At 36.0% G+C, this 12,608-nt stretch overlaps 1 protein-coding gene across 8 annotated transcripts in view; it reads left to right on the forward strand.

Moving 5' to 3' along the window:
- Window positions 1-426: 426 nt before the first annotated feature.
- Window positions 427-12,608, forward strand: part of LOC131542382 (monocarboxylate transporter 1-like) — a 39,291-nt gene continuing 27,109 nt past the window's right edge. Inside the window, exons 1-4 of one of the 8 annotated variants that reach the window (XM_058779039.1) lie at window positions 429-1,319; window positions 3,450-3,522; window positions 4,451-4,533; window positions 4,674-4,783. The gene's annotated coding sequence lies outside the window, so the exon portion shown is untranslated. Of the gene's footprint in view, window positions 4,534-4,673; window positions 4,784-12,608 lie in introns of all 8 variants that reach the window. The other 7 variants (XM_058779041.1, XM_058779037.1, XM_058779042.1 and 4 more) reach the window with 7 other exon arrangements.

Genomic DNA, 12,608 nt, shown 5'->3' on the forward strand with positions numbered 1-12,608 from the left:
AGCCTACCTCATTTGTCTAATCACTGAGAAACAATATTACTACAATGTATAATATTTTATACCAGGTTGCATAGTTTTTACTGTGTTAAATAAAATAACATACATAGGCTACCATGTAAATATAGGCCTATACATATTATTTATCACAATAAAAACTATGTAACTTTGTATAAAATACGATTTTCTAATCTAAATTTTTTGGTTTACAAGTGGTGGATTTGGTACTCTTTCTGAAGATGCACGAAACGCCTATAGATGGCGACAAGTGACTGTGTTTATGAGTGAGTCAAAATTGTTTGATTCATTCTGAACTGAATGCTGCTGCACAGCTGATACTCTGTCAGACAAAATAGATTTTTTTTATTGGAAATATATAAATATGTACATATAATAAAAATGTAATTTAATATAAAAATTGTGCTTGTGGTTATAAAAACATAAAAAGTGTGAGAGGTTACATCTAAATTAGTGTTGTTAAAATATGTAATGTTTAATATCACTAATAAATGTAGACGAATTATTTGTCAGTAATTCTTAGATAAAGTATCTGGGATTTAGTTAGTCAGACTAGTTCTTAAAACACAGCCTTGACATAATGGTTGTTTATGCAGCTGGGTCAATTCCTATGATAACAACTTTCATTATTGCTTGACAGAATCAACCAGCATATTAACTACTTTTAAATCTTCTTGCTTTAGCTAGTTAACCATTAGGCCACGCCAGCCTCTTATACGGGCTTTGCCCCCCACGGACATCCCTGTGCCCCCCTCCGGACCGAGGGGGACTGCCGGACTTTAGTTTAGCATGTATAATAGTCTAACTCATAGTGCAAAATAGTCTGATTGCTTTTAGATGGAAAAACTGCCCATAACTCCTGGTCTAGGATCTGTTTTCTTTGTAATAATAGCATAACGAGATAGATTTGGCAAACAATCCAGTGTATCTTCTGCTTTGGAAAGCGTCAGCAAAGTAGCCAATCACAGACCTGTTTGTTGATTTCTACAACGCAACGGCCAATCAGAGGTGTTTAGGTTGTAATCCACGCACTCACCGCTTTTTGTCCAGCGCCGAGTTCTATCATGCTCGTAACTTCATTAAAAAAATAAAAATAAAATAAATTTAAAGGAAGCGCACTTTGCATGCTGTATACGATAATATATTCAGAATTTAAATAAAATTTGTTTTTCATGCTTGACAAGCGACCACGTACGACACAGAGTTAGCTAACTACTACACTATATAGATCAAGATAATAATTTCAGAAGCACAAATGTGTTTTGTGATTCTGCAACCGAGCCTGGTCCAAATGCAGGATTTAGGTAAGGAAACGGTTATTAATTATTTGTATTGGCTGCCATGCCAAATCATGCCCCTGCTTGCTTCTCTGTTTAATTTAAGTGTATTATTGTAAAGTGTTACCCGAATAATGCATTTTGTGCGTTTACTTGAAACCACATTCGCCGTGCCTGCATACGGGGCACCTGCCTGTTGTGTTCTGACATTTGTTGTTGACCAGGAATTTCTAGACAAAGCACCATAACATCAAGTTACCACCACCAGAACGGCTGTCCATGCTTCGCTTTAACTGCACGCTATTACTGGAAAAGATTACATAATTGTAGCAGAGCTTATAGTTGAGACGATCAATTGCTTTCGAAAAAGGTCTTTCTGCTCTCGTACATTAGATGAAATAGTCCTCTTTCAAAACCACTCACTGTGGCTGTAATTCAGTAATAGGTCTGCAGTTATTGTAGTTACTTTGCTGCTGTTTGTCTGTTATCTCTTATGGCTCACATACACAATATAACTCTCCTATTGTCTGTAATTCTTGAGTCAGAAAAAGAAAGAAAGAAAAAAAGCTGTCTGGAAAATTGTGCGGATGATCCCATACCAGATTCCTTTGATTTTTCAGAGAGAAATATGACCAAAACAAAAAATGATGCAGGCCTTGTAGTCACAAAACAATTTGGCTTCCATATCAAAAAGGTATAATTTATCCCTCCCCCCAAAAAAGCCTCTCGCCATGTCTAAATAGTCCATATCTGGCTAAACTTCTTTGTCATTGAATTTTTTGGCCGCAATGCTATCGCGCCACAATCAGTCTCCACGTAACTCGACCTTGCTCCTACTTTATCTACATTATGCTCGTAGCAGACAGAGGCTTTCTCGTGGTGTGACAGGCGCAATATCCACTGCAGTAAAACCCTATTTTCCCAGCTTTGTTCTCAAATGCATAGGAATGGGTTAGCTGGGCCCTGGAGGCAAACTGAAGTGCTCTGATTGCGATCTAATGAAGCCATCAATTAATGTGACAAAGTTTCTGGACACCCTTCAGCCAAAGGCAAGAGCAAGCCTTTATTCCACCTTTACTTGAGTTACGCTTAAATCACAGGAAGGAATTACAGCAATGATGGTGATAACCACAGTGACTCAGGTGTTTCGTGGCTTATTGTTAACTCTGAGGAGTAAATCAGTGTTTTCGGTGGATGAATCAAATGTGAAATGTAGCTAGATCATTAACTGATGCATCTTACTGGAGTTTAGGAAGTGCTTGGTTGTCTTTAGAAGGTATGCAGTTGTGCAACAAAAGACATATTGTTTACTTGTAACTATCTCTTACAAAAATTCAGTTATTTTTTAAATATGTTAATATGATTATGTGCTGAAAACTTTCAGCTTTTAGTTTCAGAGGAATTTAAACAGCTTCTCTTTTAAGAAAACAAGCTAAATGTAATGCTAAATGCAAGCTATATTATAAAAAAGGTTAAAAAAGGAAGCTAAAATGCTAAATGTAAGCTATATATAAAAAGGTAAAAAAAAAAAAAAGGATTTAGTATTAAAATAATAAATCCATGTCATGACTCCTTTAAGAAAAATTTACATGTATATATTATCCTATTTATACATTTATGATTTATATTAAATATATGCATGTATAAATATACAGAGTACACACACATATTATATAAACAAACTTTTATTTTGTAATGCGATGAATCAATTTGACAGCACTAATGTAAATATAAATAAATAAACATGATACAACAAATATGATAATAGTTCAGTACCATGGTTTAAATCAAAGTACCTTGTATGAGCACAGTGCTTTTTGTTAGGCTTGTTTAACCCGCATGTGGATATATTAAAGACTGTGCTTTTCAAATGAGTTTCCCCCGTGACCTTTCTAGCCACAGGTACAGATTGAGTCTCAGTCCCTTGTCTCCCCGCTCATCCAGTACTGACCTCAGAACAGCTTTGAACATCTTTGCTAGACCGTACTCCACCGGAGAGCCTCAGAGGACCCTGACATTTAAATAAAAGATGCTGTAATCTGGGAGAAATGTCGTGCCTTACACGGGTGGCCAAAATCTGATAACATGGAATAGCTGTTAAAGCAGAATGAGGAAAGGTGGCTTCACTTAAAGACTAACCTCTCTCTTCATGTTCAGGTTTCAAGTAGGCACTGCTCTAATCAGAGATGGATGCATTGCCATACCCTGCAATTTACATGTTGTTTACCAGGTAAGCTTTCTTTCCCAGCCCTCTGAATGCATTCGTTCGCAGCAGGCCCATCAGCGCTGGCCCTCTTTCTAATTGTTAAGCCCTGTTATGAAAGCATATGCCATGGCACAGATGTGTTGAACAGAAGCAGAAATCATGTCAGGTAAAGCTCTCTCTTGGCTCGGAGCACCTCACCCAGTTTGAAAATGATACCATTCTCATGTCAGCTCATTCTTGAATGAGTATTTTATGAATATTTCACTCATTTTGCTTCTTCTCACCAGTATTCTGCCTGGATACAGATTTTTAGTATTGGTTAAGTAGAACTACTGGATTACTTTTCTGTAGTGTTACTAGTATTGCCTATATGTATGCTTTGCCAACCTGACGATTTGCAAAATGTATATTTGGCACATTGCAAGTGGCTGTGAGGAAAAATGACTAAAATCATTCTGATTTATGATGGAAATGTGCAGAATCCATCAATGTTGCACTTACTTTTAAACAAAAGAGTTTTGCTATATCAACCTCATGCTGTAAAAAAAACAGCTGTTAGAAACTTAATGAGAAAATTTAATGAGGATTATGCTCACAACAAGAGAAATAATCTACCAATGGAACAAGACAATGGCACCAAAAATGATAAAAAGCACTGTAATTAACTACTTTCATGGTGTTTTTGGGGGCTTGACAGCCAGTTTGGAGCTATTATATTCCAGGTCTTCTGAAGTCCTTCAATAACTTTATATGTTGGTAAAAGACTTTTAGTTATTATTCAAAATATACGTCTCTGCTGCAAGTCTTAACTCCTTTACAGTACATAGGACTTTTACTTAAATGTGTTGCATTATGAAAATTCATGCCAGATTTGACATCAATAATGCCAAATGACATTTAATTGAAATATACTAATGTGGACTTTTATGGTGCTTTTTTGTCATTTTTGGAGTTTTACAGCACCAACATCTTGCCTAACATCATCTTTTGTGGCCTGCAGACGAAAGAAAGTCTTCTTTTTGGAACGACATGAGGGTGAGTAAATTATATTTGCAATGACTGATATATTCTGTGAAAACCAGTCTTAAGCAGTTTTGCTTAAGTTTTCAGGATGTTTCATTATTTTTACACAAACACAAGGCAAAATATTCATTAGGAATATGATTTGTTTGCAGTGCAGATGACACTGAGGAAAAAGAACAGCTGTTCTTTTGTTGATACATCAAAATCTTGGTCATAGATCAGGCTCTTCACCCCCAGAGCTTTAGGATCAACATGCCCTGGTGTAAGTAAAGCCCCTGCTTACCATTCAACACCTGTCTCTTTATACCTGATGCAGGCCTAGTCAACAAATAATCAAAGTAAAGACCCTATGACATTAATGGTGCAGACCTCGATTATTCCACATTCTCAGTTCCATATCCATTATGCACAATATCATGTGTCTGCATTATGTGGTGACGGGTCATACAGTCCTGGAAGAGGAGTAGAAAAGACTATATGGAATAGAGTTGCAATGTACAATTCAACAGAAAAGGTGTTTTGAGATTTGAGTGGTGTAATCTTTCAATGCATCATTTGTGTGATGGTGGTTCTTAACTGGCTTTGCTTCAGGATTCAGATTTTACATTAGACGTAAAGTGGCAAACAAAACTGTTTAATGTACAAAAGGAAGCATATGTTTTGATATAAATGAAATATGCTCTGTTTAGGGCTGGACGATATTGGGAAACAAACTGACATTTTTCTGCAATATGTGACACTGGACCACAAAACCAGTAATAAGGATCCATTCAAAGGGTTCAAAAAATAAATAAGCTTTCCATTGATGTATGGTTTGTTAGGATCGGACAATATTTGGCTGGGATACAACTATTGGAAAATCTGGAATCTGAGGGTGAAAAAAAAATCAAAATATTGAGAAAATCGCCTTTAAAGATGTCTAAATGAGGTTCTTAGCAATGCATATTACTAATCAAAAATTAGGTTTTTATATATTTATGGTAGGAAATTTACAAAATATCTTCATAGAGCATGATCTTTTCTTAATATCCTAATGATTTTTGGCATAAAAGAAAAATCGAAAAATTTGACCCATTCAATGTATTTTTGGCTATTGCTACAAATATATCCGTGCTACTTAAGACTGGTTGTGTGATCCAGGGTCACACGTACTGTATACTGAGATTTGAAAAAATACAGGAATTCTCAACAGATAAATTTAATAGCTATATTTAGAAAGAGTGAATCATTCCTAGAGTTAGTGGGGTGACTTGAACTACACATGTGTAAATGCCAGGCTTGAATCCAGTAAAGTATATAGTTATTTAAATTGCAGCCTGCTTGATTTGATAATCGCACTAAGCCATATCACGGTAATGGTTTTATTTCAATTAGTGTTGTCACGGAACCAAAATTTCAGTATTCGGTACCGATACCAGTGAAAATCCATGGTTCTCGGTACCAATTTCAGTACCACATGCTAATTAAAAAAACACACTATTTTTTTATAATAAAGTCAAACAAAAATAAAATGTACAAAAATCAATGCCATTCTTTATACTTATTTAAATTGTGTTTCAAGTTTTTCCGCAAGTAATAAAAGTATGAAAAACAGTAAACAAGTTTCACCCAAATTTGATTTGTCTTTTAATTAATTAAATTTAAACACATTTTATTTTTTTGGTAAATAAAGGGGATTTACTATTAAAATTAAAATGTGGAAGAAATATTGTGTGATTTCTTTAAAAAAAAAAAAAAAAAAAAAAATGGTTTTACTCAAATGAAACGGTAAAATGCTCGTGAAGTGACTCTCAGAGCAATTCTGTAGATGTTGTTTATGTATTTATGTCTTCATTGAGACGGCAGATGCTGAAATCACCGCGAGCGTGATTCATATTTAAATCGACTTTTGCGGCTTAATATTTACAGATAGGCTACTAGTCCGTGTCGCGATTTGATTTAAGTGTAATGACCTACTTTTGATTAATTCATCCAAACTTTGACAAATTCTGTGACATTCCGTGCTAAACTGTGAATTCGCTTTTATAACTGGATTCCGAGATTCCGTCCGCGTTTTCTACATCGCGGAAATCATAGGGCCGTACGCGTCAAGAACCGGGTTGACCGGGTACTCGGTACCACCGGTACTTAAAAAAACCTGGTACCGTGACGTTTTCATTTTTTTAGTACCGACTTGGTACCGAAGTACCGGGTCTTTTGACAACACTAATTTCAATATATCATGCAGCTGTGATTCTGGTTAATATTTTTTACACTAAATTTGTGCTGATATAAGCTGAAGTTTGATTGAATGTCTGGCCTTTGACGTCAAAAACACAAAAAAAAATGTAAATCTTATTTATTTTGCTTATTATATTTATTAAAGATTTTGTTTGTAATTTGAACAGTTTTTTACTGCTATGATCAGAACTGAACTGAGATCCATTTCTGGTTCTCAACCCAACAGTTGAGAACCAGTTCTCTTACACAGCATCTCTTCTTCCTAAAAACGGCACAATATATTAGATCATTGCTTTCTTCCCAGGGGTTTAAACCACCTCCCTCCCTACGGGGAGATATATGGCAGCATTAGTAAAATGGAAAATGAAGTGAAGGAGCATGGAAGTGAGAACTTGCTCACTCTTCCCCTCCACCAGTCTTCAGCAGAATTCTGCCCCTACGACCCCACTCAAAGTGGCATTACTATTAGAGCTCTCGGGGCATTTGACCTTCCTGGAAAAAACCCTGTCACAAATCCGCCCCAGGGACTTAGTCCTGATGGCTCTTTACAACTAGGAAGGATCTGTTGTTATTGTTGTTGCAGCTCGAGCTTTCTTTTTTTTTTTTTCTGCACCTTACAAATCCTGAGGCTAGAAATCCGCCCCATGTATCATGCACATTGAATTTTACATGGCTTTCAGGTTGACCAGCCAGCTAGAGCAGTGTCTAATGTAATCTGAAATGTGTAGGGTAAATTACCCAGCCAGCCCCTAACCACTAATAAAATAAATAAATAAACGTACAAAGAAAGGAAGTAGATTAAATAAATCACCCAACAGGAGTTTTTCCGGTGTCATAAAAATGCACTCTTGTGACAAAACACCTCGATAGGGGACCTGAATATGAAGACGGGCCCCCAGGCGGCAAAATAACAAATTATTGGTCTCCGTCAAGAAAGCAGATGTTGGAAATGCAAATGATTATTGCTCTGCCCTCTTCATTTTGTTTGGTTGTGAATGCAGCCCTTTGTCCCCAGGGTGAACTGCTTTATTCTTTTATGAGAAGGTGAAAAGAGACACAGGTAAAGTGGGAATGGTGGAGATTAGGAGTCTTGAGAAGATTAATTCATTTCTTTAGGCGTTATCTGTTCAAATAATATCTAGGCTTATGATTTATTATATGGTATATACTGTCATAAGATACCAGACTCAAATAAATCATCTGTGGTTTTGAAATAAGCAAATGCAAAATATCTGCACTTAAAAATGTTGTCCATAAATATATGAGAAAGTATATGGAAGTTTTAAAGTGTGTGTCAGGTCTAAATGGATGGATTTGAATAATTTAACCTTCTAATGTATTAATTATTTATTATATTATGCAAATGTATTGCATTTATTTGCATGTAGCCTACCTTAACAAATGTTTGCTTGATAACCACACTTACTGCTCCGGGTGTGTGTTCACGGTGTGTGTGTGTTCACGGTGTGTGTGTGTTCACTGCTGTGTGTGTGCACGTTGGATGGGTTAAATGCAGAGCACAAATTCCGAGTATGGGTCACCATACTTGGCCGTATGTCACTTCACTTTTTACTAAGGCCACCACTGTAAGGGATTTTGCAATAATAATCGGCTGACTGTATTTTAGCGTCAAGGATAATTGGCAAATATTTACTTACCCTCAAACCTGTGTGAAGCTCTTTCTTCTGTTGAGCACAAAAGAAGATATTTTGAAGAATGTTAGTAATCAAACAAATCTTATATGTGAATAAAAGCCTATATTAAATCTGTTCATCATATAAAGAGATCGAGTCTCTTCAGGAAATTTGGACTAAATCACTCAATTCACATGGATTAGTTTTAAGACCTTTTATTAACTTGTTGAAGCATCAAAATGGTAGACTGTCACAATAGACTGTCAATGGAGGGACAGAAATCTCTGATTTTATCTTCATTTGTGTTCTGAAGATGAATGAAAGTCTTGTGGATTTTGAACGATATGAGGGTGAGTAAATGATAACAGAATTTTTATTTTTGAGTGAGCTGTCCCGTTAATAATAATGCAGAATACTGCAATCAGAATCAAGTATTCGAGAGAGTCGTCTAATAAGTTATAACCAACAATTAAACATACCTTCTGTAATGAGACTAGTGTTTAGGAATCACTTGTCATCATGTCATCTATTTTCAGGTTACTGTTGTTACTCACTTTATTAACTACTATATTTTAGGAAAACTCTTGCTTCTGTGGTTATTTTCTGTATGAGTTAGTGCCTCAGGGTCACGTTACATGTTTTGACAGTGGTTCCCAGCAGTTTTGACACCAGATTCATCACATACTCAACAAACGCAGACTGACTGCTGCACAATAAGCTCATATTAGCATAAACGTTGTGGCATATCACACGGTGTGTTTGCATGTGTGTGACAGAGGGAAGCAAACGGCGGGGCGAATGGCAGCGTGCCGTTCATTTGCATCAGAGATACTTCTGTGTCTTTGCCGAGGGTTGACAATCACTGCAATGTTAACACTGAGGCTACACCTGCGTCCCGCTTTGATGACCCGAGACATTCCTATTTATGTTAATGTAAAAGTAAACCCACTTTGCATGGAAACATCGCTGAGTCAATTTTCCAGGCCTCACCATGTGGAAAATAGAAGGAATACAAAATATGAGACACGTGAGCCTCAGATATTGCTTCGTGCACATATTCTGAGATAATGTGTGTAGGATGTGATTTAAGGGTTTTAGCTGTAAATCAGATCATATAACAGTTGCCTCTTTACCGGTCATATGTATCAGGTCAAAATGGATGGATTCAGAAATGAGACTCCTAATGTTAAAAGCTTCAGTAGGGACCCTTGAGACAGACATGGCAATCAATCAGTGATCATATGGGAGGCTTTTGATTTGAGTACCTGCAAAATCCTGCACTTATGTGGTACTTAAAAATCCACAGACGCAAGTCACGTGACGTGCTCATGAACCTAGAGTTCACTTGAGTAGAGTTCCGTACGTTTGGCCCCTTTTTGCAAATTTTTTTTTTGTTTTATTTTAAGTTTTATTCATTAATAATATCTGCGTCTGGTCGGACTGCCTGAAGGTTCCGAAAAGGATGACCCTATGGACTTTTTGAAAAGATCGCTCCCGTCTCTGGCGGGCAAAGAGATTGAAGTGGAGCGAGCACATTGCACGTACACAAGGCTGTCCTCAGATCGCACTAAACCACGGGTTTTCATCTTTAAACTGTTGCGGTACACGGACAGGGAGCTCATTTTGCGAGCCACCAGACTTCATGCCCCGGTGAATACACCCTTTGAGGTCCGACGGTAAAGTGCCCTTGCGGTCCGGTGCCCCTAGTCTGCGATTTCTGCCGAGGGTAGGGGTGTTCGATATGACGATTTTTGATCTAAAAAGCCCATCAAACAGCGCCTGATTACTGAACTAAGTTATGTTTTGTGCTAATACTGTCAAAACACACCAGGTTTATGTATAGACTCAGTTGGTTATGTCTAAAATGAAGGTAAACAGCTGAGAGAAACGCATGCGTGCCTGTATATTAGATGCGTGCATGTCTTAAAGGGACAGTACTAAACATGCTACCGACTGTAATTAAAGGGATAGTTCACCCTAAAATTGTAATTCTGTCATTATTTACTCAGTCACATGTTGTCCCAAACCTGTATTAATTTCTTTCTTGTGCTGAACACAAAAGAAGATATTTTGAAGAATGTGGCTAACCAAACAGTTGCTGGTTCACAATGACTTTAACAGTAGGAAAAAAAAAATACTATGGAAGTCACTGTAGACCAGCAAGTGTTTGGTTTTCCACATTTTTCAAAATATCATTTATTTTCAGCAGAAGAAACTCGTTCAGGTTTAAAAGGTATAAAAATCAAACACTAGCCTATTTTAATTTGGGGGTGAATTATTCCTTTAATGTTAATAAAACACCAAACACAAAGAGAAAAATCACTCACTACTCTTGACTGAAAAACCTTAATACAGTTGCTTTAATAGGAATCAATCTATATAGTGTTTTATTTTTATATTTGTTCATTCAATTTCTTGAATGCTCCTGCTAAATACATCTATTGTAGACTACCTGAAAATAAAACACTGTTTATTTTATTTGTATATTATGTGTATTTGTAATGTGTCTTTGCTCTCATTTTTTAATAACAAAGATAAAATAATGACAACGATTTTTATCTTCACCCACTTTGGCCTAAATATCCGCCATACTTTTTTATATTTTGTTACCTTGAAAGGCTTTGTCTTTATAATATGGAAATTAGTCTGCTGTACTGCTCAAACAGCAAAATAGAAAATTCAACATGACAAAGAATTGTGATAATATTGTGAATCGTGATATTTAAAAAAAAAAAAATCGTGATATTTTTGCCATATTGTCCACCCTTAGCTGAGGGGGACCAAACCCATACAACATCCCCCCCCCCCCAACAGACACATCCATTTTTTTTTTCTCTGAAACTTACAGAACATTTTCACACCTTAAAAGTCACACATGACTCAAATGCCAGGGCAGTCTCACAAGGGAGATGTTGCTGTAGAAACTTTTATACAGTACTTACTGCACCACCAAAATGTTTCTCTTGTGACATTTTCACCCCAGTTGTATCAAAGCCTCAGCATATATATATATATATATATATATATATATATATATGTATATATATATATAATGTATATATGTATATATATAATGTATATATGTGTGTGTGTGATGGCAAAGCTGAATTTCCAGCATCATTACTCCAGTCTTCAGTGTCACATGATCCTTCAGAAAGCAAAATAATATGATTAATATTATTACATAATAATAAGATTTGCTCAAGAAATATTTTATTATTATTATCAATGTTGAAAACAGTTGTGCTGCTTAATATTTTTGTGCAAACTGGGATATTGTTTTTCAGCATTCTTTGATTAAATAGGAAGTTCAAAAGAATTATAAATGCCTTTACTGTTACTTAATCAATTTAATGCATCCTTGCTGAATACAAGTATCCATTTCTTTGAAGAAAAAATACCGAGCCCTAGATTTTGGACTGTGGTATATACAGTATATAGTGTATGTAGACTGTTGTTGATTTTATTTAGTAACTTGTCTTGTGATGTCAGGTTGCGTAATCAGTTAAAGTAATGAGCTAGATGATTGTTACCCTTTTGAGATCTGTGTGTGGTCAATTGTGGTATTTTCTGATTAATGTTTGTGATGTCATTAGACATGCCCATGACATGTACATCATAAAATAAGAACATATTGAATAATTTTTATTTAAATTAAGAAAACAATTTATCCTATGTAATCTAAATAGGTAATTGTTATAATGATGGCAGTCATGGCATTCTGACATTTTAAAATCACTCAAGACATTTACTTTAATTAATTCAACTTAAAAGCCATGCAAATTATCAACTTATTTTTGGGGGTTCTACGAACACCTAATTTTTTACAGAGTGATGTTTTGTTTAAAAGTTGCTAGAGAGACGTTGCCTAATGAGGGTGTGTTGCAAATGCTCTTTCCTTGTGATTAATGTCAATAGGCTGCTAAATATCGCATAATAGATTTCTCACTTTGTGCTTGTTTTGGGTCAAAGAAGCTCAGGATCATATCAAAACTGTGTCTGTCACCCTATTTAAACCTGATCCTTTAGACCTTGGCCTGAACTTAAATGCCAGTCATGCATAAATTCATTCAGGAATTACAAATTTCCAATATTTAGGAATTAGTCAGGGTTTCTGGGCCATGGTACAGAATCGGTCCCAATAGAGAGGAGCAGTGCAGTGGTTAAATGAGTTCTCCGGAGTATTTTTTAAATGCCCTGACCCTGGGGTGAATACTTATCCCCGAACAGAGG

This window comes from Onychostoma macrolepis, chromosome 06, assembly GCF_012432095.1.
Source record: "Onychostoma macrolepis isolate SWU-2019 chromosome 06, ASM1243209v1, whole genome shotgun sequence".
Taxonomy (NCBI): Eukaryota; Metazoa; Chordata; class Actinopteri; order Cypriniformes; family Cyprinidae; genus Onychostoma; species Onychostoma macrolepis.